The following is a 26,050-nucleotide window of genomic DNA, read 5'->3' as shown; positions in this document are numbered from 1 at the left end:
GGTGAGTAAGGCGTGCAGGGTGAGAGAGGCATGCTGGTTTTTGCCCAAAACTGGCACACTGAGATGGCTGCGTAAGCAAGTGCATTGTCATGGTGCCAAAAACAGACCTCCATCAGGCCGTTTTTATCACACACTGTTACACAATCTTTTCAGAACCTCTAAATGGAAAACTAGATAGCAGTCTGACCTAGTGGACTGAACTCCAAAGGCACTATCCCCCTCACATCAATAAAACAAATGAGCATCATCTTGATCTTTGATTTCACTTGATGAGCCTTTTGTGGACTAGGTGACAGTAGCATCTTCCACTGGCTTGATTGATGTTTGCTTGTGGGGTCATAAGACTGGTGACCATGTCCTGTCACCAGTAATGACCTTGGGAAAAAGTCTGGGTCACTTCGGAGCTGTTTTTCCAAAGCACAGCATGTTTCCACTCGACCTTCTCTTTCCTCTTCAGTCAGAAGTCGAGGCACACATTTCACAGAGGCCCTTCTCACTCCCACATCTTCCATTAAAATTGGCTGAACCGAGCTTCAAGAGAGTTTGGATAACGTCCCCATCTCTTCAGTGGCCCATCTTTGGTCTTCGAGCACAAACACATGAATTTTGCCGACATTTTGTCTCTTGGGAAAGTTGATGGACATTCAGAATGCAGTTTGTCATCAGTCAACATTTCACCTGTTTTGAAATGAGAAAACCACACATAACCTTGAGTTTTCCCCATAGCTCTGTCCTTGTAAGCTGTGTTCAACAACACAACTGTTTCTGTGGCATTTTTTCCCAAGCAGGAAACAAAATGTCACAGCTGCATGCTGTTCTTTTAAATCAGCTATCTCATAAAACAAGGTTTGAGTGAAACTGTTTTTATGAAGAAGTCCACTGTTGCCAGAGAAATTTCCCAGGCAATGCCACTGGGTGCCCTAACTCGGAGAGAGCTGCTCAATGCCCGCCTGGTGGGGAAATGTGTGCTATGGAAGCTCGACCAATCGTATTTCCTCATCTCAAAGAATAAAGGAGAAAAAAATATATTCTATGTATGTAGATGTAATGAAAATAATTTTAAGCATGTGATTTTAGTTTTAGTTCCAGGACGTAACTAAAAATGTGACACAAGCATACTGTGGGTGGGGGGTGGGTGGGAGATACACTGGGGTGGGGGGAGATGATGTTGTAATGAGCTATTTTCAGCTATATTAGCAGAAAAAATATGAATGATAGCGGTTAATATGACATGTAGGAATCTTTGGGTGTCAAAAATAGGTGAAGCATTCCACTACTAACTAAGCCATGAGTGGTGGAACATAAACAGTGGGGTCTCAATCAAAGGCCTGATGTTTTGCTTCTGAAAAGATATGGCCACGAGCTTAGGGAGAGCAGTTCCACTTTGCATACATGGTCAACTGAACAGTAATTGATCACTGGGTAAGCATATTTTCTGGACATTTACAAATAATCATAAGAAAAGTGTGAAACCAAAGTTCTCAAAAAACTTGTTTATTTGCTTTTGGTAGAGAAGGATTTAGGTGGAGAGAACAATGCCAAGAGACTTTTTGTTTCCATTAAATCATTTCTACAGTGCTGGAAATTTTTAGCCATATGTATGCATAATATTGTTACAAATAAAAACCAGAATATAATGCGAGCAGGTCAGAGCTAAAGATAATATCTTTTTTCATATAGATTTTAGTGCATGAATATTTACACCTTTGCTTGGATATATTTGAGAAATGCTTCATTACAAATCATAATAAACTATATTTTAGGAAAGGTGTGGGTGTGGGTACGGTGGTGGGGGAGATGAGGGGGCAGCCATAACCATAAGGAGCCCTGGTAGTTAGAGGGATATAAACTGGGCTGCTGACCATGAAGTAGACAGTTTGAAACCACCAGCTGCTATGTTGGAGATAGATGAGACTACTTTTTCCCATGAAGATTTACAGTCCTGAAAATAAGCAGGAGCAGTTGCATCTTGGCCCATGGAAGTCACTACGAGTCAGATTGACTTGATGGTGGCCTGTGTGTTGCTCTGATGCTGGAAGCTATGCCGGACTGATCTTGCCTCAAAGCAGAGAATACTAACGAGATGTTTACTTGTCATTTTTTGACTGTGCAAAGGCATGCAAATGTGTGACTCATAAGAAAGTATGGATTAAGAAGAATGGGCACTCCTGAATATTTCATTGTGCTCATTCAGAACGTGTGTATTAATCAAGAGACAGTAGTGTGAACAGAGCAAGGTTATCCAACATGGATTAAACTCAGGAAAGGTGTGCATCAGGGTTGTATTCTCTCACCATGGCTCTTCAACCTGTACACTGAATACATAATCAGGGAAGCTTTATTTAAGAAGAAGAACTTGGCATCAGGTTTGGAGGAAGATTTATGAACATTGTGAAAAGCAGATGGCACAACCTTGCTTGCTGAGAGTGAAGAGGGCTTGTGCCACTTACTGATGAAGATCAAGGATTGCACACTTTAATATAAACGACAACTGAATATAGAGAAACTGCCTGTAAGACAATTGGACAGTCCCTCACAGAAGGGCCACATGAAAGGGATGATATATCCAGGATACGGTATAGCCCTGATGAAGCATGTAATTATCTTCTATTTCTTTAATATTTCCTTCCCCTTAATATTAGGGTCTTAGTTTTACCTCATTAATCTTGTTAGACCTGTGTATGTTCGATGCATGAAATCCAAAATAGATAAACCCTTCAGAAATAGTAATGGGAGTAATAATTCCCTAAGGGCATGGGAAGAGAGGGGAAGGGGAACTGATAGCAATGATGATTATATAACCCCACTCAAGGGGAATGAGTAACAGAATTGTAGGTGAATGTGTACACTGGATGGCATAAGATATATCAATAATAATAATGATATATAACATAATAATAAGGGTTCCTGGGATTAGGATGGGGAGGAGGGGATAAAGGGGTGCTGATATCAGAGTTTAAAAAGAAAATGTCTTTGAAATGTATCATGGCAGGATTGTATAATTCTGCTGGATTTATAATGATTTGTGATAATATAGGTAAGAGCTCCCAATAAAATAATTTTTCTAAAATGGTAACAAAGATCCTCACAACTAGACTATTAGGTGATCCCATGATAAATGAAGAAAAGATTGACGTTGTCAAGGCTTTTATCTTGGTTGAATCCACAATTAATACTTGTGTTAATCTTCTGGATCCAGTGGTGTTGTAAGTATCTCAGTGCTAGCAGTGTCTGTATATGGCTTCCCCAGCTCAAGAGATTGGACTGCATCAGGGGAGGTCCATGTGGCTTCTCCTCAGGGATGTCTCACAGGAATTCAGCCTTGTCAGTAAAGAGTCTCTCAGGGAATATCTTGAGAGGAAGTCTCTTTTGCCTCCAAGGAGGAAAATCAGGAATTTGCAGAATTCTCTGGAGAAGGCCATGCCCACACAGAGACCTCATTGGGTTTGACCCAATTGACAAACTAGATTCCAGCCCTTCATTCTCAATCCTCTCAAGTTCCAAATTGATACCAGATTATGTAACAAACACAATGCTCAAGAGAGCAGCAATCAAGAGATCAAGTCATCACATTGGGTAAATCTAAAAATAAAAAAATGTAACTTTGAAAACTAATGTGTGATATTTTCAATGGCCTCATATACATGTGAAAGTTGTACATTTAATAAGGAAAGGTGAAAAACAGATGCATTTGAATTATGATGCTGACAAAGAATATTGAAAGTGCTGTGGACTTCCAAAAGGACAAAAATCTGTCTTGGAAGACGTCAAGCCAGAAAAATTCCATAGAAGCAAGAGTAATGAGACTTCAACTCATGTACTAGGACATGTTTTGAGGAGAGACCCGTCCCTGAATTAAGCTTGATAAAGTAGAGGTCCAATGGAAAAGAATAAGGGCCTAAACAAGGAGGATTGGCAGAGTGGCTGCAGCAATGGACTCTAACATGAGAAAAATTATGGTGATGGTGCTGAAAGGGACAGTCTCATTCTGCTGTAAATAGAGTTGCTATGAGTTGGAAGAGTTTCAAAGGCACCTGTCAACAACAGCAGTCATATTCTTATAAAATGTATAAAACACATTTTCTTGTTAGTATAAATATTATTGTCCCAGCTTGGAGGCCAAGATGGTGACCAGATAGGTAGCTAACACCAGAACTCTGGAGATTGTTGAGTGGGGAGAGTTGGGGGCCAAGTAGGGGTATCAAGGCTTTTGGTAGACAGCTCAGAGCACTTCTCTGAACTAGAAGCTTACCACTGCTGTGGTCTCAGTCCCACTGGCTACTTCTTTTGTGGTTCTCAGGGCGCCCACTCTGCCTTGACCTGACACCACAGGCCAGTCAGGTCCTGCCTTGATGCTCTGTACAGACCCACCAGCCAGTACTCACCCCAAGGTGTCCACCCCACATAGATGCTCCTCACAGACCTGCCAGCCATTCACCCCCAACAAGAGCCTCACACTCAGCACCACAGGTGTAAAGAAGAGGCTTCTGCTCAACCTCAGCACTCCATGTAGACCCGCCAGCCAGTATCCCACCTCGAAGGGGTTCATGTCCCACCTGGGTGGTCCTCAGACCCACCAGCCATTGTACCACCCCCAGGAGGTTAATATCCCACCTGGGTCCTCCTCAGAGACCTGCCAGCCAGCACAACCCCCACCCACAGACACACACACCACACAGAGAGAGGTTCCCATCCAGCTGCAAAGCTCTGGGCCTGCCATGCATTGGACACAAGAGAGGCAGAAGCTTGTGCAGCAGTTGTGCAGCGACCCAAGCCTTCAGGGCTTTCTTACTGTATTCTGCCTTCTCCCTATGCAACCCCGCACCCTGTGCTCTGAGCAGTGGATCTGTATGCTAACAGAAGTAGCAGGCCCACCTTCCCACCCACCTACCTGTGGAAAGTGCCCCTAGCCAGAAACAGATCACCCAATCCCAAACCCATCCCTGAACTATGCTCCCTTGTGCTTGAGCCAACACTTTCCATTAGACTGCAGAGTGCACAACTGCAAACAGCCTCTAAGGAAACCTGCGGGTGGATGGAGCACAAAGCATAGGTCAAAGCATGAGGAAAACCCCACAGGAGAAAGGTGAAACACAGCACCTCAAGGCAGTTGGCTATAGGCAACCTAGAGAAACACCAACACCAACCTCCCAAAGAGAGAACCCAGGGCTCGGAGAAACCCAGGAAAATGGCACATAGTTCCAATAAATTGACATCAACAACAACAAAAAGCAGCTAGCTGCTTCCACAGCTTCAACAAGAAAAGAGAAACAAAATCCAATGCCAGATGATTACCTGAACCTAATAATGGCAGTCATGGAAAAGACAGACACTGACCTTCCACAGAAAGAAATCTTCAGAGTGCTGCTTGGAGCCATACAGGACACGAGGGAAGCATTACAGTAAAAGGATGGAGTGATAGAGGAGATAAAGGCCATGCACCAAAGGGAAATACAAGAGTTAAGGGATGAGAAAACAAAAACTAATATCAAACTCATGGATTTCACCCAGCAAATGGAGGAGGCAGAGAACTGCACCAGTGGCCTAAAGGACTCGCAAGCAGAAATTAATAAACATGAGAAAAAGTCTAACAAGTCCATGTCACAGAAGCTGAAGAAAACCTTAGAGCTATGTCTGATTGTATGAGAAGGAACATCAGAAAAACTGGATTACTGGAAGAATGCACATCAAGGAAATAAATGTCAAAATAGTGATGGAATTCTTGGAGGAAAACTTTCCTAGCTTAGTGAATTAAAGCCAGGTAACCATCCAGGAGACTGAAAGAACACCAGCTAGACTGAATTCTAAGAAGAAATAATCAAGATATATAGTTAAACTGTCCAACTTTGAGGTAAAAGAGACAATTATGAGAGCAGCTAGGGAAAACAAGCAGTCACATATAAAGGCAAGCAGAAAAGAATATGCTCATAGTAATCAACGGACACTATGAAGAAGAAGAGAGAGTGGAACAACATATTCCAAAAATTGCAGGAAAATAATGCAAACCCTAAAATACTCTATCCAGCAAAATTATCTTTCAAGGTTGATGGAGAAGTGAGTCTTCCCAGACAAGGAAAGGCTCAACAAATATGCTAAAATGAACCTAGCACTACAAAAGATCCTTGCTGACCCAGTATGGGCAGATAAACAACACCCACCAAGCACATATAAGAAACCACCACACAAAACAACTCCACCCAGAGACCATAAAAGGGAAAACAGCCTCCAAGATAACATTAGTTCAACGATGGAAACAAGGCAAGAATGAAACACAAACACACACATACATAACCCACAACGAAGGAATTTGAGGTAGGAAAACACCAAACACAAGAGGGATACTATGACACCATACAGTCCATAGATACATGTAATAACCATGAATCAATGGAATGAATTCAGACCTTAATACACAGAGACTAACATATTGGCTTAGAAAACACATCCCCTCAATCTGCTACCTACAGGAGACATCTCAAGATTACAGACAAAAATATGCTGTGAATCAAAGGCTGGAGAAAAACATACCAATCAAATAGCAATTCAAGAAGAGCAGGAGTTGCAATCGTAATCTCAGATAAAATTGATCTCAAAGTGATAACCATAAAAAGAGACAAGGAGGGACACCATATAATGCTCAAGATAAACATTTACTCTCTGAACAAATGATCAGCAGAATATGGCAATTGAATGTTCCATAAGATGAAAAAAGAAATCACAGTCTCAATAATTATAGTAGGTAACTTCAGGACACGACTATCTTAGAAAGATTGATCACTGGGAAAGAAACTCAACAAGGAGGCTAAAGATCTAAACACTAAAATTATACGATAGCTCTCCACATGCTGGGACATACACTGAATCTGCATAAATTTAAGCATATTGATATCATACAGATCTCTATCTCTGACCAGTGTGCCCTAAGCTTTGAAATCAACAAAAGGAAGATAAAGAAAACAAGGGCAAACAATTGTACAATGAATAACTATATTGCACAAGAGTGTACTGGCCCAGATCAGAGAGAAAATTAGGAAATTTCTAGAAACCAACGAGATCGATAACACGACATACCCAAACTTATGGGACACAGCAACAGCAGTCATCAGAAGTTTCATAGCAATACATGAACACATAAAAAAGGAAAAGAGACTTATGGTTGATATGCTGGCACAAAATTTGCAGCAAATAGAGCGGAGTTAAAAAGACAATTCAACGTAGAGCAAAAGAAAATAAATAATAAAAATTAGGACTGAGATTCAGGAGAGGGAAAATAAGAAAATTATGGAAAAAGTTAATGCTGCTAAAAGTTAGCTCTTTGAAAGGATAAACAGAATTGACAGACTCCTGGCAAACTTAACCAAAGAAAGGAAGGAACAAATTTCAAAAACAAGGATGAGGGATGAAACAGTGGACATTACAATGAAATCAAAAGGATAATTACCCACTACTAACAAGGACTGTACTCCAAAGAATTCAACAACTTTGAAGACATATACAAATTCTTGGAAAAACAATCCCTCCCTATACTATCCCCAATGGACATCAAGAATCTCAACAGACCCATAGCAATAGAAGAAATACACAAGGTTATCAAGGGATTATCAACCAAAAAAACCCCTGGAACAGATGGCTTTACAGGAGAATTCTACCACACATTCAGGGAAGAATTGACACCAGTCCTACACAAACTCTTCCAGAACATAGAAAAAGATGGAAGCTCCCAAATTCTTACTATGAAGCTAGTATAACTGATACTTACACCAAACCAGGATCCCATAAGAATCAAGAGCTACAGACCAATTTCCCTAATGAACAATGATGCAAAAATCCTTAACAAAATACTGGCCAAGGGAAAACAAAGTATATAAAACAAATAATTCACCATGACCAAGTGGGATTCATACTAGGCATACAGGGATGGTTCAACATTAGTATAAGACCATTAGTATTATTTTCCACATTGAAATGAAAAATCATAAGAACCACCTAATATCGATAGGTATGGAAAAAGCATTCAACAACATCCAACACCGAATCCTGTCTAAGACACTCAAGAAGATAGGAATGGAAGGAAAATTCCTCAATATAATACAAGCTATATGTGAAAAACCAATGGCCAATGTGGTTGTCATTGAAGAAAAGACTAGATCTATTCTTTTGAAAAAGGGGACTAGACAAGGATGCTCCTTACCCCCACTCCTATTTAACACAGTACTAGAGGTCCTAGCTAACAGTATAAGGCAAAGAAAACACATCAAAGGTTTCCATCTGGGGAAGGAAGAAGTGAAACTCTCGTTATTCACAGATGATATGATTTTATATATGGAAAATCCCAAAAGGTTCACAAGAGGAGTACATAAAGGAAGCAATAACAGAATATGGCAGAATGGCAGGTTACAAAATCAACTAACAGAAGTCTATCAGACTACTATACTATACATATCAGACAAGGCCACAGAAGAGGGAATCAAAAGGGTGGTACCCTTCAGAGTAGTTAAGCACATATTGAAATATCTAGGGATATCCCTGACTTAAAAAAAACAACCAAAAACCCAAACGATCTGTACAAGGAAATCTACAGAATGCTATTAAAGGAAGCCAAGGATGACCTCAACATATGGAAGGATATCCCATGTTCATGGATTGGAAGACTCAATACAGTACAGATGTCAGCTCTGCCCAAGGTACTATATAAATTCAATGCTATCCCAATCCAAATACCATAATCTTTCTTCAAAGAATTGGAACAACTGATTATCAACTTCACATGGTGAGGGAAGAAACCCAGAATTAGCATAGAACTCCTCAAGAAGAAGGGCAAAGTTGGAGGACTTGCTTTATCCCACTTTAGCCCCTACTATACAGTCACAGTGGTCAAAAGAGTGTGATATTGGTATAATGGTAGATATCCAGGGCAATGGAAAAGGATTGAAAACCCAGAAATAAAATCATCAGCACATAGGCAACTGATCTTTGATAAGGGCTCCAAAAATATCAAATGGGAAGTGGATACCCTCTTCAATAAATGGTGCTGGAAAAATGGATACATATCTGCTTAAAATGAAGCAAGACCCTTACTTCACTCCATGCATAAGAGTAAACTCAAGGTGGATCACAGACCTAAAGATAAAACCCCAAACTATTAGGACTATCAATGAGGGAATTGGAACAAATCTGAGAACTTTGACTCAGGAAATACATAGGCTACTGGCAATAGGGAAGGACACAAACACAGAAGAGGCACAAATTGACAAGTGGGATGTACTAAAGATAAAACACCTGTGTACATAAAAAATTTACCAAGAGAGAATTAAGAGTGACCACAGAATGGGAAAACATTTTTGCAATGACACATTAGACAAAGGCTCCTACCTTACAACAAGGAGAAAACCAATTGCCCACTGAGGAGGTGGGCAAAGGACCTGAACAGAAGTTTTTCAAGGGCAGAATATATGAGAAAATGTTCCAGATCCCTAGCCATAAGATAAATGCAAAATAAAACAACTGTGAGATACCACCTAAAACCCTCAAAGGTAGCCCAATTCAAAAATCACAGAGTAACAAGTGTTGGAGGGACTGTGGAGAGAGAGGAACTCTCACCCACTGCTCGTAGACCTGTAGGTATGTACAGCCATTAGGCAAATCGATTTGGTGATATCTAAAACAGATGGAAATTGAGCTACCATTCAACCCAGCAACCCCCCTAGTGGGCACATACCCAGTAGAGAGAAGAAATAAACCAGAGCTTGACATCTGTGCTCCAATGTTCATCACAGCACAGTTCACAATTGCAATGAGTTGGAAACAATCCAAATTTCCATCAACAGATGAATGAGTTAAAAAACTGTAGTATATACATACATACAATGGAGTAGTACTCATCCCTAAAAAGCAGTGATGAATGCATGAAACACATCATCACGTGGGAAGAACTGGAGGAAATTATGCTAGTGAAGTAAGCCAAGCACAAAAGGACAAGTACAACATGAGTCTGCTGAAGTAAACTCAAAAATGTAAAAGGGACATAGGGAAAAAGCTTATTTATAGTTACATGCCTGTGGTGAGGTCCAGGTAATATGGCAGGGGCCAGACTAAACCCAGGAGCGGGGGAAAAAGACACAGGTAGCGGGTAAACAGGGCACTAACCCACCCAAGGAGAGGGTGTTGTCTATATCTTCACAGGGAAAGAGGGACCAGACTTCATCCCGGTGCTCCAAGACCACAGCGCAACACGCTGGCATGAAGCAGTGAACCAATAGAGAAGCCTGAGGGGCCAGCCCTATTACCAAGTAAGTGAACAGCTTCCCCCACCACCTATGCCCCCCATAAGAATTCATTTCAGAGGACATCACTGAGGCTACAGGCCTGCGAGATGGACATGTCTGATCAGAGCACACAGGAGCAAATGAAGAGGAAGGAAAAAGAGTGAAGCACATCCTGGCCCACCAAGCCCTGAGGACGAACTTTTTGCTCTGAGCAGTCAATGCACGACGCCCTTCACTGACCCTTAGTACTATGGGGGACAATACTGGAGACACACTATAGGAATTCAGCCCAATCTGACCCCACCACACTGAGGGGGAAGCACTAAGTGCGTACAACAGGACAGCAAGGGGAATAGAGAAATAAATTCCCTAGGAACACCAAAAATAGACTGTGGGCCAGAGCATGGTGCCCCATCAGACTTGACTCGAAAACACTCATAAAAAAGTCAACAAACAGACCTTGAACTATTTATAGGCTTTTCTTTTTTCCCCCATTGGCTTTTGTTGTTGTTGTTAGTTTTATTGTTTTATTTTCTATTGTTGTTTTGTTGTGCTCAGTCTTCTGTTTGTGCATATTATTATTATCTCTGCATGTTTATCTAGATAAGATAGACGAGATAAAAAAAAGCCAGAGGAGGAAACAACTGGATGACAGTGCTGTGGGGGCATGGGAGAGCGGAAAGTGGGGGAAAGGAAGTGGGTGTTAACACACCCAAGGACAAGGGAACAACCAGTGACCTAAAATTGATGGCAAGGAGGGTGTAGGAGGTCTGGTAGGGCTTGATTAAGGGCAATGTAACTGAGAGGAACTACTGAAACCCAAATTAAATTTGAACATTATAGTGGGACAAGAGTTAACAGAAATAAAGGAAGGAACTAGGAGGCAAAGGGCATTTACAGAGGTCTAAATACAGACATGTATATATATAAATATATTTATATATTATGATGGGGGAAATAGATATATGTGCATATATTTATAGGTTTAGTATTAAAGAAGCAGATGGACATTGGGCCTCTACTTACTCAAGTACTCCCTCAATGCAAGAACACTTTGTTCTTTTAAACTGGTATTTCATGATACTCACCTTCCCAATATGATCATTGAAGACAAAGTGGGTGCATAAGCAAATGTGGTGAAGAAAGTTGATAGTGACTGACTAAGGCTTGAAGATAAACTGGCGGCCATCTAGCTAAGAAACAACAAAGCCCACATGGAAGAAGCACATCAGCCTGTGTGCCTCATGATCACACGAGGTGTTGACAAGATCAGGTATCAGACATCAAAGACCCACTAGAAAATATCATGTCAATGTGAGTAGGGGGCAAGTGCAGAGTGGAGGCCCAAGGCCAATCTGCAGGCAATTGGACATTCCCTTACAGAAGGGTCATGGGGAGAAGACAGGCCAGTCAGGGTGCAGTATAGCATTGATGAAACATACACCTTTCCTCTGGTTCTTTAATGCTTCCTCACCCCCACTATCATGACGCTAATTTTACCTTACAAATCTGGCTAGACCAGAGCATGTATGTGGATACAGATAAGAGCCGGAAACACAGGGAATACAGGACAGATAAACTCCTCAGGACCAATATTGAAAGTAGCCATATCAGCAGGGGAAGGGGAAGGTGCAGGGAGAAAGGGAGACCTGATTACACTGACCTACCTATAACCCTCTCCCAGGGGGATGGACAACAGATAAGGCGGTAAAGGGAGATATTGGACAGTGCAAGACATGGAAACATAATAATACTTTATAAATTATCAAGCATTCATGAGGGAGGGAAGGTGAGGGAGGGGAAAATGAGGAGCTGATATCAAGGGCTCAAGTAGTAAGAACATGCTTTGAAAATGATGATGTCTACAAATGTACAAATGTGCTTGACGCAATGGATGCATGTATGGATTGTGATAAGAGTTGTATGAGCCCTCAATAAAATTATTTTTAAAATTTATTGTTAGTGCTACAGCTCTTTTAGAATTTGTCTAGCAGGTTTTCTGGTCTTCCCGGAAACCCCACCCCCCCGAAAAAAAAATTTATTGTTTTAAATTTCCATCTGTGATGAATATATGATATCTAATAATATCCTACTTTGATATTGTCTTTGCCATAGAGTTTTCTTGTATATGTGAACTTTAATAATATATATGTGGTTCAGACACTGTATACCAAGATGAAACATAAGGCCATCCCTGTTTGCTACATGTACAGGCATTAATCTGTATTGTTCTTTTGGAAATAAAGGCCTAAAAGTATCCTCAAAATATTCAAAACACTGGGTTCCCAGACACCTAGGTATTGTTGTAAGGAATGAGTAAAGGCAATGATAATTTGGTGTTGTGGCCATTTTGCTGGGCCTGTAAATGGTAAGTTGAGGGCAATTCCTCATTTACGTCACAGCCTGATGGTGTCTCCTAGGGGCTGTAACCTATTCCATATTTATTAAAAAGATGTTGCAAAGAACTTTCATTGCGAATTGTCAGGAGCTTGCCATATTGCCTGCTTTGGGTCCATTTGACTCGGCCTCCATTGGTCTATCATTTTCCCGCTGCTGGCTTCCGTTTCCTGCTTCCTTGGCCTGGTGCAGCTGTAATTTTGGAAGGGTCTCCTGCTTAGCATCTGATACATGCACTTGTACTGAACTGGGACCTCACTGTGGGTGTGTTGACTGCTCTCTTTATTGAAAACAAAATTCTTGATATAGCTTGTTTTTTAATTCATATATGAATACAACTAACTGGTTTTGTTTCTCTAGAAAACCCAGCCTAACATCTTTAGTACCAGAAATGGGTTCTAGAGAAAGAAATCATAAACATGAAAGGCATAGGCTTATTTTATGTCTGTCTTATGACAAATGGGGGCAGTTAGATTCTCCTTTTTGCTTGTGTGGACAGAGGAGTTCAGGGATGACTTCCATACTGTTTGCTCAAGTCTTGTCCATTGTGGATTCCGCTGTAATGGTCCAGACTTACTGAAGCATCGTGTCTCAAAAGATAAAGAAGCGGAGAGTACAGGAAGTGAAATATTTAACTCTCTTTTTTTTTGAAATATTTAACTCTTAATGGTCATTTTATTTTTCTTACTAGTAATAGTTGAAAGTGCTGAAAGGGTTAACATAATTTGAGGGGAGAAAGGCCATGTTTGGAGTGCCCTAGGGCAACAACTAGGTTTTTTAAGCAAATGGTTGAGATGAGTTCCGGCTGCTGGATTCACCAAGCCAGAGAACCAGAGTCATGTGAATATGAATGGATGATATAAAGAATAGAAAAATTGAACTTGAGTGCTTTTAAACGATTATGCATTTAGATGATTGTACTGGGGATTTGGGTTTCTCCTACTTAGGATTATAAAATGGACACACATGTGTGATTAAAAAATGAATATTGAAAATTATGATTAGAGATGTCTTTTAGACTATCCTGATTATATTTACTAAAAGAAGAGTTAGAAATTGCCCAGTAGACACAGGCTTTTGTTTTAAGCCAGTGGGGATGACAAAGGCTTAGAACAGAGGAGTCCCCACAGACTGGAGTGTCCCTACATCTGCATTTGAAAAGATTTGCAGACACACCCAGAATAGTTGGGTTTCACTTTTGAAGGAAAGACTGGAGAAAAGCAGGTTACTGCTTGGCTTTTTAAATTTTTTAAGCAAGCAGTTTGCCAGTGGGTTATGCATCATGCTGGTAACCAAAAGATGACTAGTTTGAAATCACTGGCAGCTCCCTAGGAGAAAGAGGAAGCTTCACAGAATTGAAAGTCAAGATTTACACTCTTGGAACTCACAGGGGCAGTTCTACCTTGTCCACAGGTCACTAGGCGGCTTAATTTCCTTGATGGCAGAGGTATAATTTGCCTTTGGTTGCACCAATGCTTGAAAAGTCTGTGCTCATCTGAGGAAACCCCCTTTGAGGACTGAAAAATCAAGAAAGCCAGGACGCAATCTGGTATTCTCATTAAGTGACTCCTAGATTCACTTGTTAAGTGGACGCGGGGAACACATTGCAATGGAGAGGTGGGCCGAGTGCAGACACGGTCCATTGGCATCTATTGACTTTGTCTACGAGCTACATATGAGACACAGGTGGAATGCCTTACTGATCTGAAGTTTAAAGAATTGAACAGAACCTGAGCCTATAGGCTTGAGGAGGTTAGGGCACATAAGAATATATGAATTAGCAAAATTATCTTAAGTACAAGGAGGACTCTGTAACTCCCATACTTGATACAGCTTCCCATTTGATCTAGCTATGCAAGAGGTGAGCTGACCAGAACCCAACTGAATGAAAACAGAAAGATCTTGACCTTGTGAGTTAGTTTACATTGCTAACATTTTAATGAATGACGTGCTCTATGCTGGACTTTATTTATGGATGCAGGTAGTCAAAGTTATAATCAAAATGAAGATTCTTCATTTCCAAGAGCATACTTTTGCCCTCAGAGTACTGGGTTGACAGGGATGGGCAATTTAGAAAGTGTCTACCCAAATAGGCAAAGTAAAGGCAGGAAGGGGCTGGCTTACCAGTTTTCATGGGTGTGCCCAGTGAGCGGAACACAGAAATATTGACACTGAATAGTTTCCTCTTTCCTGGATGTGTCTAGGGAATAGAGAGAGGAGAAAATATATTGATCAAATTGTAGGATTCAGGTGTAGGTGATTATTCAGAAGACTACAATTGTAAGGCACCAAAATATTTTGTTTTATTATATAATGGGGTTGGTGTGTTTTTGTTTGTATGAATTCAACTTGTGTCCTGCTAACCCAAGTATAGTTTTATTATTGTCTTTGTTTAGAGCAGGGGTCTCACACTTTTTCAGCATGAGAACTACTTACAAAAGTATTATCAAAATGATCTCCCAACTACAAAAATGTAAAACAAATATCTATTATATTTATTTATTACATTTATTCATAAGTGCATTGAGAATTCTTTATATGTACAATGTATGTTTATGGACCTTGCATAACCACAAGAGTTCACATTGCACAACACAATGCAACACAACACAATTAACTATGTAAATTTTTGGCCATTATCTGAGTTTACTCTGATGACTTGTACTGAATGGAATGAGCCAGGGATGCCTAGTACGGACAGTAGCTGCTGACAGTCAGCCTCAAGCACACTTCCAAATGATCATCATACTTGGACATAATGATCTTGCTGTGGGAAAAGGCTGACTCACATAAATAATTAGAGCTGAAGAATGCAGTCAAGGAGGTAGCACGTTTTCTCGTGTTTGGGTCCTTTCCCTCTGTAAGTTCCAGAACTGTTCCTGCGCTCTGGACTTCAGCTGACTGTTGGCTTGTAGTGTCAACATCTCCCATTCCGTATGAAAGCGATACGTTTGTGTCTTCTTACTTGGTCCAGCTTCCCCATTCATTTTAATATCCTTTCTTATGTTTAAGAGAAAAAAAAACGAAGGTCTAAAAACCTAAGCTTGCATCTGATTGACTGCGCTGTATATCAATTAAGTGACAGGATTCATGATAGGCTTATGTCTATCTTTTTAATGCCATGTATTCTACCACGCTACATTTGCAATCGACTAATGGATCACAATCAACGTATGGAGTGAGCACCCCTGCTTTAGAGATTATGTATGATTAAAGAAATATACACAGTATCTACGTTTACAAGGGGTAGAGTGTCAGTTTTCTGTCAACTTAGCTATGTCTGTAAGAAAATGTGTGTGGAGGGAGACCTCTCTCTGAGATCACAGTCTGATGATGTGTTTTTGAGGATGTGGACAATATTATTTCCATAAAAGAGATGTGAAGAATTTGACCTCTCTTATTCGTCCCGCTGGCCTTGATCCTGTGTCTTGTTCTTTGGGACTTAGACTGGTGGCTAGCCATTTGTCCTGCCAGCCCTGTGAGCTGTTGAAGGCTTGACATATTACCTGCCTTGGGTCTTTGGCCTTAGCGTCCAGTGGCCTGTTGTCTTCCTGTCTTCTGTGTCATCTGTGTGTGAGTGCAGCCGCTCTGCTAGAAAAGAACAGCCTCTCAAGCTTAGCACATTTCCCGTAGATTGGTTAGACCGTGTGAGCTCCTTGCTTGATATAATTGATATAATAAATCTCTTCCTTACACATATATGAGTGTCACTGGTTTTGTTTCTCTTATAAAACAAGAACAAAAACCAAAAATGAAAACAGATCCCTGGTAGCATAGTGGCTACATGGTGGGTGTTTGTTAATCCCAGGGTGAGCAGTTCGAAGCCAACAGCTGCTGCTTTCTGCTCCCGTATAGAGTTCCAGTCTTGGAAAACCAGAGGGGCAGTGATACCCTGTCCTACAGGGTTGCTTTGAGTCAATATTGACTTAATGGCAGCGAGTTTTGAGTTTGAACAGGAAGTATAAGGAAGAGAAATGAAAAAAGGATATCTCTGAATACAGGTACTGGCCATCATAAACTATTGTTCATCACATTTGCTTTTCAATGCAAAATGATCAGTTTAAAGGTGATATAAAAAGCAGACAGATTGAGCCATAATTTGGTGTCAGCACCTTATCTATTTTGTGCCACAGTATTCTACAGAAAAATTAATTATTACATTTTCTATTAGTCCTATATAGGACAATAAGCAAATCAAGAAAAGAGGTAGCAGAAAATGCCCTCACATTTTATAAAAATTTGTAGCAAAATATCTTTTGAAATCAACAATGTATTCAATATGCAGAATCATTCTCTGATTGTCTCCATATCACTAAAAATAAATCTAAATTATATAGTCTTGCCAAACTAGTTTTATTCACATGAAATGCCTGATATGGGACAGTCTTTGGCCTACCTATACAAGCAAAAAAATATTTCATATGGTTTAACCTAGTTTAAAATAAGTATCATTTAAAATGATATAATTTAAAATACTGTTGGTTTTAATCACATTCTTTTTTCTTCAAAATTACTTTATTGAAAACAAAATGTAATGATAAAGGTAACCCTAGAGAGTTATAAAACAGTTTAGCCCATGCATTAATTTTTGCATAGTATATTATTATTTTATCATCCTATCTTCATTTCTTTAATAATATTTTCAGAAATAAATATCAAAAGATTAAAATTTTTCTGAATATATTTAGATTTGGTACAGCCTGTTTTATTTTAAAGTTCTAATTTAGTACTATTTACAATGCACCACACATCTATTTTTTTAAAGTTCTTAAAGTTTCTTATATTAAAAGAGAATCCTCATATATTCTTGAGCATAAAACCTGTGTTAATATAATACGTGGAACATAAAGATCTTAAGGAAAAACTCAATTCAATTTAAAATTCATCAGGAGAAACATAATTACACGGGAAGTATGCCCGCATTGCTTTCATTTAAAATTCATCTAGCTAATATTTATTATATTTGTATAGACTAAATATCTTCTTACAAGTAGCTTTGTCATTATGCTGCTAATGGTGATCCTTTAAAAACCAAATTCTGAATTTGTAAGAACCCAAAGGGATTGTATGACATTCCTTTTGAAAGTGGTCTCTAAAATTCAGTTACTTTAAAGAATACAGATGTGTGATGTGTGAGTAGAAATAAGGAACTTAAAGGAATATCTGCCCAGAATCTATTATTGTTATTGTTTTTACTTTAGTGGAACTATCTCCCTGCCACACTTAGTGCAAGTTATGACCAAATTAAAAGAGTTTCTGACTGAAGAAACATAAATGTGTTTGAATTGTGGGGCTGGAGAAGACTAGCCAAGGACAAGCAAGTCTTTCTTGGAAGAAGTAAGGCCAGAGTGCTTTTTAGAGGCAAGGATGGCAAGACATACTTCGGGCATATTGTCAGGAGAGACCAGCCCCTGGAGAAGGGCATCATGCTTGGTAAAGTGGAGAAAAGAGGACAGCCCTCAAGCAGATGGATTGAAACAGTGGCTACAATGGGCACAAGCACAGAAGCAGTTGTGAGGATGGCATAAGACTGGACAGTGTTCCTTCTGTTGTGAAGGAGGTTGGCATCATGGACAGTGTTCCTTCTGTTGTGAAGGAGGTTGGCATCATCAAACCTGACTCAATAGCACTTAACCACCACGACACATTCCGAGTCAGGGTCTATCAGAGCAGAACGACGCTCCCTTGAGTTCTCAGCGGTTGATTTCTGGAAGCAAATCTCTAAGCTTTTCTTCTAAGGCACCTTCGATTGGACACCAAGCACCAACCTTTCATTTAACAACAGGGTGCATTAACCATTTGTACACCCAGAACAAATACAAAACAGAAAACCCGGTACCATGAAGTTGGTTCTACTCATAAATATTCTACAGGGATAAATCAACACTAACCTGGATCTTAATCCCTAGGGGTGAGTAAATACAACAGATTTGACTCATCAGTGTATTCAACCGTATGGACTTACAGGTATTGATTAAAGCATGCACATGTGACCTGAACCAGTCTTACTCTTGGTGTTCTGATGGTACTAGTTAAAGAGAAGTGATCTGGACAATGTAATTACAGCTAGGAGTCAACACAAGAAGAAAACTAGTTTTTTAAAAAGTAAAAACCTGAGCAGAGAGGGAGAAAGGATGCTGGCAACACTGAGTTCCTGGATACACCTGTGCCTGAGACTAGATTTTCTCATGACTTTGGCAGTCTTGTCGCCAAGTTGTTTGTAGTCTTATCTCCAAGTTGACTTAGTCCACTCATGAGAATCAGCACTCATGTCTCTTGTGCAAGTTATAATTATTCCTGTTTAGACTAGGATTTAAGGTTAAAGATGACTGTGTTGGGCTGGGTTGACTAGAGAAACACGTCCAGAGATACTCATATATGTGTAAGAAAGAACTTTATATCAAGGAATAATTGGATAACAAGAAAACATCCCTGCCCAATCCAGATCAAGCCCATAAATCAGATATTAGCTTATAAGTACAATACTAGCCTATACATCCTTCCTCACACTCATGCCACATGCAATGATGCAAAATGCAGGAAGATCACAGGCCAGTGGGTTCAAATTCTTGTGGATCCAGTGGTAGACATAGCTACAGGACTCTGAATGCCATCTAGCTTGGCTCCAACAGTTTCTCCAAGTGACCCACAGAAGGAAGGTGAAGCAGAGAGAGAGGCTCTCTCAGGGCTCAGCAAGTGATGTCATAGCTTGTCAACAGGATGACAAAGGCAGAGAGAGAGTGTGTGGCTTGCATCCTAGGAAGAAAGAGAGAAAATTCCCAGAATCCTCAAAGCCACACCCACAAGGAAGCATCATCAGGCTGTGACCTGATTGACAGGCTAGACCTCATCCCTATACTTATTTATCAAGTTGACATAAAATTATGTAACACCACAATGATTAAGACATTACTCTGCACTTGCATGAAGTTGAGAGTTTGATAAAGACTATATATACAAATAATGGACTTAATATAAAGCTATACATATAAATCAGAACACAAAATCAATCACATCAGATGTTTAAAAATTCTGAGCAATGGAGATCTGAAAATACCATGGCAAGTGATAACATTTTCACATTCTGTCATGGAGCCTTATTTTATTTTCCCAATCAAACTACATGCAGCTTGTTAGCAGAAACTGACTTGGTCATTTTTATTCTTTAAAATAAAATTGCACAGGATTTTATTTTCCCACTTGCACCAATATCCTTACAGAAGAGAGTACAGCAAAAACCCTGTGTTATATTTGTGCTCTAGCTAGTTGTGATAATTACGGAGTGAAAGTGCCATTTAGGAAGATAATTAAGATTTTGAGAGACGAATAAAATTTAATGGCCCAGTGGTTGTTCAAAATAATCTGCAAACTTGAAACTATTTGGATGCCAATTCTTCATAGTTTCTCTATATGCTAACAGACTTTATTCACTTATCACAAGTGTGTATTAAGAAGAGGAAGCTGGTACGAGTGGAGGAGTGCATGAGGCTGAGGAGGTAGCAAATGGGCAACAAGGAATACCGCTGGGATGCTTGGTAAGTCATTTCAGTTGTTGAATGCATAAATTATGGTCTGAAATGAAACCTCCATGTAATTCACAATTAAATTGTCTTAAAGTATATACTTACTACTATCTTCTTTAGAGCTATGGAAAGGAATTTAGCATGTGACTGCTAAATTCTAGGTGTTAGTGGAGTCTGGATGTATAGTCTCCACAAAGAAGGAAGCTCTCTGACCACCAGGGGTGCCTGCCAGATGGTTTCATGAAAGAGAAATAACTTCTATTGCAGTAAGAGTTAGAAATTCTGGGATTAGCTTCTAACATCGGGTTGTGCTCTGGAACTGCCATTCACAAAGGTTAAGCTATGTACCTAAGGACACTCAGTACGCCTGTGCTTTATATCAATAATAACATTGCATAATTTCAACCTCCAGATTTCTCTTGCTCTAGATCCTTTTTGTTATTTTTATTATTATTACAATAGAAATCATAAGAGTAGCTGTCCATATGTCCTTGCTTTTTAGTTCTCCAATGTTACACAATGGATCAAATAAATTACATAATGAAATTTTAAGACAGAGGTTCATATATTTTCATAGATTGTAACTTACCTAGTTAAATAAATATATTTTCCAAAACCCAAAACCAAACTCACTGCCATCAAGTTGATTCTAATATAGGATTCCAAGTTCACATTATAGGACAAAGTATAACGTCTCTTTAAGGTTTCCCAAACTGAAAAGATTTGTGGGAATAGGCAGCTTAATCTTTCTCCAGAGGAAGGATTCATGGGTTTAAACTGTCAACCTTTCGGTTTTAAGTCCCAAACATTGCCCACTCTGTCCCCAGGGCTCCCCAGGAAGCCAATAACTGTGATTGTCTTCTAATGGCTTACTAAACTTTCTACTTCCCTTCTATTTCTGTTCTTCCTTCTCATAGGCAAACACTATCAAATGACACAGGGAACATCAAAAGAACACAGAAGGACAGCAAAAAGGACTTGTTCACATCCTACCATTTCAGAAGGCAGCATATGATCAAAAGTCAATGATATGGAAGGAAGAAGTCTAAGTTGCATTGAAGTAATTGTTTTAAAAGTGTTCTTTTGTTTTGTTTAAGCTCCAGGGCTTGTTGGAATACCAACCGAGAGGTTTTAACAAAAGATGAGACACTGGAAATATTTCCTTGCCTATATCAAGAAATTTGAATGACAGAAACCAACTTGATAAGATTCATGGTTGTGTCCATTTCTAAGAAGGGTGATCCAATGGTATGATGAAATTATCAAGCAATATCATTAATATCAAGTAAAATTTGGATGAAGATCATTCAAAAGCAGTTATAGCAGTATGTCTAAGTGCCAGAAATGAAGCTAGATTCAGCTGAGGACATGAAACAAGGAATTTACCTCTTTTTTACATCTTCTTCCTTTCACTCTTCAAGACATTCCAATATGTGGATCATGAAACAATATGGATAATATTATGGAGAATGGGACTTCCAGGACACTTGATGGTCTTCGTGTGAAATGTGTCTATAGACAATGAAGCAGTCTTGGGAACAGAAGAAGGGGCTACACTGTGGTTTAAATTCAGAGGAGTTGTGCATCCGGGTTGTGTAATTTCTCCATACTCAACTAATCTGTATGCTGAGGAACTGGACGTTGTGAAGAGGAACATAGCCATAGAACTGGGAGACTCATTAAAAACCTGCACTATACAGATGGCAGAACCTTGCTTGCTGAAAGCAGAGTGGACGAGGACTCGAAGCACTTACTGATGAAGACCAAGGGTTATAGACTTCTATATGGATGACACCTTGACATAAAGAAAACAAAAATTATCACACCTGCACCAATAATCAACATCATAATAAACAGAGAAAATATTGACATTGAGGATTCCATTTTGCGTGCATCCACAATCAGTGTCCATAGAAGGCACGATAATGAGATCAGACGACACATGTTATGGGATAAATTTTCCACCAAAGACTTCTTTGAAGTGCTCAAAAGTGAAGATGTTACTTTGAAGACCTAGTTGTACCTTACCCAAGTCATAGTGTTTTCAATCACCTCATATGCATATGGAGATGGATTATGAGAAGGAAAGATTGAAGAAACATGATACTTTTGAATTATGGTGTTGGCAAATCATGCACTACCAGAAGAGCAAATAATGATCATAATAATATGTGTTGGGACAAGTACAGTCAGAATGTGCCCCAGAAACAAAAATGAAAAATGTTCTTGCATTGTTCCTGGAGAAGGGCCTTTGCCCGGTAAAGTAGAACATCGTGAAGCAGAGGAAGACTGTCAGTGAGATGGATTGATTTGGTGGCAGCAGCTATGGACCCAAACGTACAAATGATTGTGGACATGGCACAGAACCTGCCAGGGCTTCTTTATACATTGAAACCAGCTAGACGGCTTCAAGCAACAGCAAAGATCTGAAACCAGTAATCTATGCTTCCACCATATGAAAGTAGACAGACACAAGAAAACCAGAACTGGAGTCATCAGAATGAAGAAAAGGGCAAAATAAAAATGAAAAGAAACCCACAATAGAGACCTAAATGAAATCGAGTGCTACTTCTTTGTATTGTTGTTCGGTGCCATTGAGTCAGTTCTAAGCCATAGTGACTCTATGCACAACAGCACAACATACTGCACGGTCTGGGCCATCCTCACAATTGTTCCCATGCTCCAGGCCACGGTTGCCGCCACTAGATCAATCCATTTCCTTGAGGGACTTCCTCTCCACCCTCTCCCCCATCTCCTACACTTTACCAAACATGATGTTTTTCTACAGGGACTGGTTTCTCTGGACAGTATATCCAAAGCATGTGAGATGAACTGAGGCCTTACTTCTTCCAAGACACATCAGTTTGTCCTTTTGACAGTCCATGGCACCATAATTCAAATGTATCTATTCTTCTTTGGTATTCCTTACTCAATGTCCAACTTGAATGCATATGAGGCATTGGAAACTACCCTGGCTTGGGTTAGGCACACTTTATTCTTCAAAGTAACATCCTTGCTTTTCAATACTCTAAAGTAGTCTGGTGCAACAAATTTACCTCATGGCAGCACATCTTTTAATCGCTTGCCTATATGTCCATGAGAAATAATTGTGGATCCAAGCAAAACTAAATCTTTGAAACCTTCAACTTTTTCTCCACATAAAATTTGCATGGTTTCACTGTTTCATCAAGGAAAAATAAAGAAAGTGAAAATTACCAAATCATTAAGGAAAGAGGGCTAGAATCCCATAAACACAATCATTCCTAACTCTGGCTAGGAATGTGAGGTTCTACATAAAATGGACAAAGCTTTATAAAACAATGACTACAAAGTTCAAACAAGAAAATACATCATATGTGCTGACTCTTTATTGTAACATTAACTAATAGATGATAAACATTTGGTATGAATAAATAATTATAGCTATACATATTAAGGGTTATATTTTTGTCATGGGATTATTTAAACAATGCATAATAACACATTCTTTCAAACTTCAAGGTAAAATTACCTAATAGGCAAAGGCATTAACTAAAAGCATACACACATGCAATATATTAAAAATGCAAATATAATAAGCTTTCCTTTAGCATATTACAGAAGTTCACTGCTATGGATGCATGGAAAACAGAAAGTTCAAACAGTTTCTATACTGAGGTTAGCACTCTAAGTCATGAAAATCTAGAATAAGGATGACAACAAGCATACTGTTTTTAGAACAGTAACTTAGAAGATTGTGCTTTTCTATATCATGTTGTCTGAACTGATTTTAAAATTACATCAACGTGGAGAGATTTACTGAATTTAAATACTATTTAAATAAAATAAATGTTAGCTTGTGAGTAAAGGGTTTGACACAGAAGTTAAACGGCTTTACCAGAAAATAGGAGATACCACGATCTTCTCCCCAATTTTGGCTTAAGATATTCTACAGGGAAAGCCAAAGTGGAAGCAAGTAACACTTGGGCGTTTTCAGATGTTTGTAGTCAAGTGTTATATTTAGAACATAAGTAACTGACCTGAATTTTGTTGGGCTGTGAGTCTGGCAAAGCAAAGATTATATCTGTGTTAATCTGTATACTTTAGAGAAACAAATCCACAAAACCTCATATTTGAGAAAGAGTTTTATGTAAAGGTTAAGTGCATATCAAGAAAACATCCTAACCCAGTGCTGCCCAAGCCCACAAGTCCAACATTAACTCATATGTCCAACACCAATCCACAAAGTCCTCCTCCATCTCACAAAACACACACTATGACACCGACTTCAGGAGGAAAGCTGAGTCAGTGAGCATGTAAGCATCTCAGCGCTGGCAGGGGTCTCTACACGGCTGCTCCAGCACTCAGGGCTGCAACGGGGTAGGTCCCTGTGGCTTCTCCTCAGAGATGTCTTATAGGAAGGGAGCCTTGCCAGCTGAAGCGGGGAACTGGTTAAGGCAGCTGCATCCTGATCCCACCTTCAGAGAGCAAGAGACCCAAGAACTAGAAAGGCGAGACTCACTGAGCCATTTATCCCTCTGCCTTCAATTCACTCCACATGTGTTTATCGGGCAGGTTGGCACAATAAACTAACTACCTCAGGCAGTTCCTTAGACTTAGAGCAGCCTAGAATCATTACTCAAAGGACCATTACAAGGTTCTTCTCCAAAGGTCTTTCTTCATTTTCCACCAAACAGAATTTAATATTCTGAAGTCTTTATATATGAGCTTATTTCATAAATAATTGCTAGATAATCACTATTTTTTAGGAAATGAGCTAAAATGTTTTAGACACTTATATTTTTTGCTCATATATATATTTTAATAAATAATTTTATTGGGGCTCATACAAGTCTTATCACAATCCATACATACAGCAATTGAGTAAAGCACCCTTATACATTCATTGCCCTCATAATTCTCAAAATTCGCCTTCCACTTGGGTTCCTGGAATCAGCTCATTTTCCTTTTTTCCCTCCCTCTCCCTCCCTCTCCCCTCTCCCTCACGAACCCTTAATAGCTTATAAATTATTGCTCTATTCTATCTTACACTTCCTGGAATCTCCCCCCACCCACCTTCTTGCTGCCCATCCCCCAGAGAGGAGGTTACATGTAGATCCCCGAGATCAGTTCCCCATCTCTACACCCCCCTACCCTCCCCATGTCGCCACTCTCACCGCTGGTCCTGAGGGGTTCGTCCGTCCTAGATTCCCTGTGTTTCTAGATCCCTACTGCACCACTGTGCATCCTCTGGTCTAACCAGATCCGCAAGGTAGAATTGGGATCATGATAATTGGGGGGAGGGTGCTCAAGAACTAGAGGAAGGTTTTGAGTTTCATTGTTGCTACACTGAACCCTGAGTGACTCATCTCCTCCCCATTACCCCTCTGCAAGGGATGTCCAGCTATCTACAGATGAGCATTGGGTCCCCATCACACACTGCCCTCATTCATGGTGATATGATTCCCCCCCCCCCTGCCACCTTTGTTGTTTGAAACATGGTCCCCTTGGCCCTTTATGATCACACATGTTGGTGTGCTGCTTCTATTTGGGCTTTGTTGCTTCTGGGCTAGATGGCTGCTTGCTTACTTTGAAGCCTTTAAGTCCCCAGACGCTATATCTCTCAATAGTCGGGCACCATCAGCCTTCTTCACCATACATACTTATGCACAAATTTGTCTTCAGTGTTTACGTGGGAAGGTGATCACACGATGATGGTTTTTGTTCTTTGGTGTCTGTGTGCTGGTCCCTTCAACACTTCGTGTTCACTTAGGCTGTGGCCTTCTTATATATTTTTAAACGTTTTTGTGAATTGGATGAAAGTTTACAGAGCAGACTATAGTTGTACATTCAATAATTCATATAAATTTGTTTCATCTGATGCAC

General features: G+C 39.8%; 1 non-coding gene across 1 annotated transcript; it reads left to right on the top strand.

Annotated features, from left to right (window-relative positions):
- Positions 1–12,225: 12,225 nt before the first annotated feature.
- Positions 12,226–12,286, top strand: LOC142449555 (U7 small nuclear RNA). The gene has a single exon (XR_012784703.1). It is a non-coding gene; the product is annotated as a U7 small nuclear RNA (small nuclear RNA).
- The last annotated feature ends 13,764 nt before the right edge of the window (positions 12,287–26,050 follow it).

This window comes from Tenrec ecaudatus, chromosome 5, assembly GCF_050624435.1.
Source record: "Tenrec ecaudatus isolate mTenEca1 chromosome 5, mTenEca1.hap1, whole genome shotgun sequence".
Lineage (NCBI taxonomy): Eukaryota > Metazoa > Chordata > Mammalia > Afrosoricida > Tenrecidae > Tenrec > Tenrec ecaudatus.
This window is presented reverse-complemented; position numbering and strand designations above follow the sequence as displayed.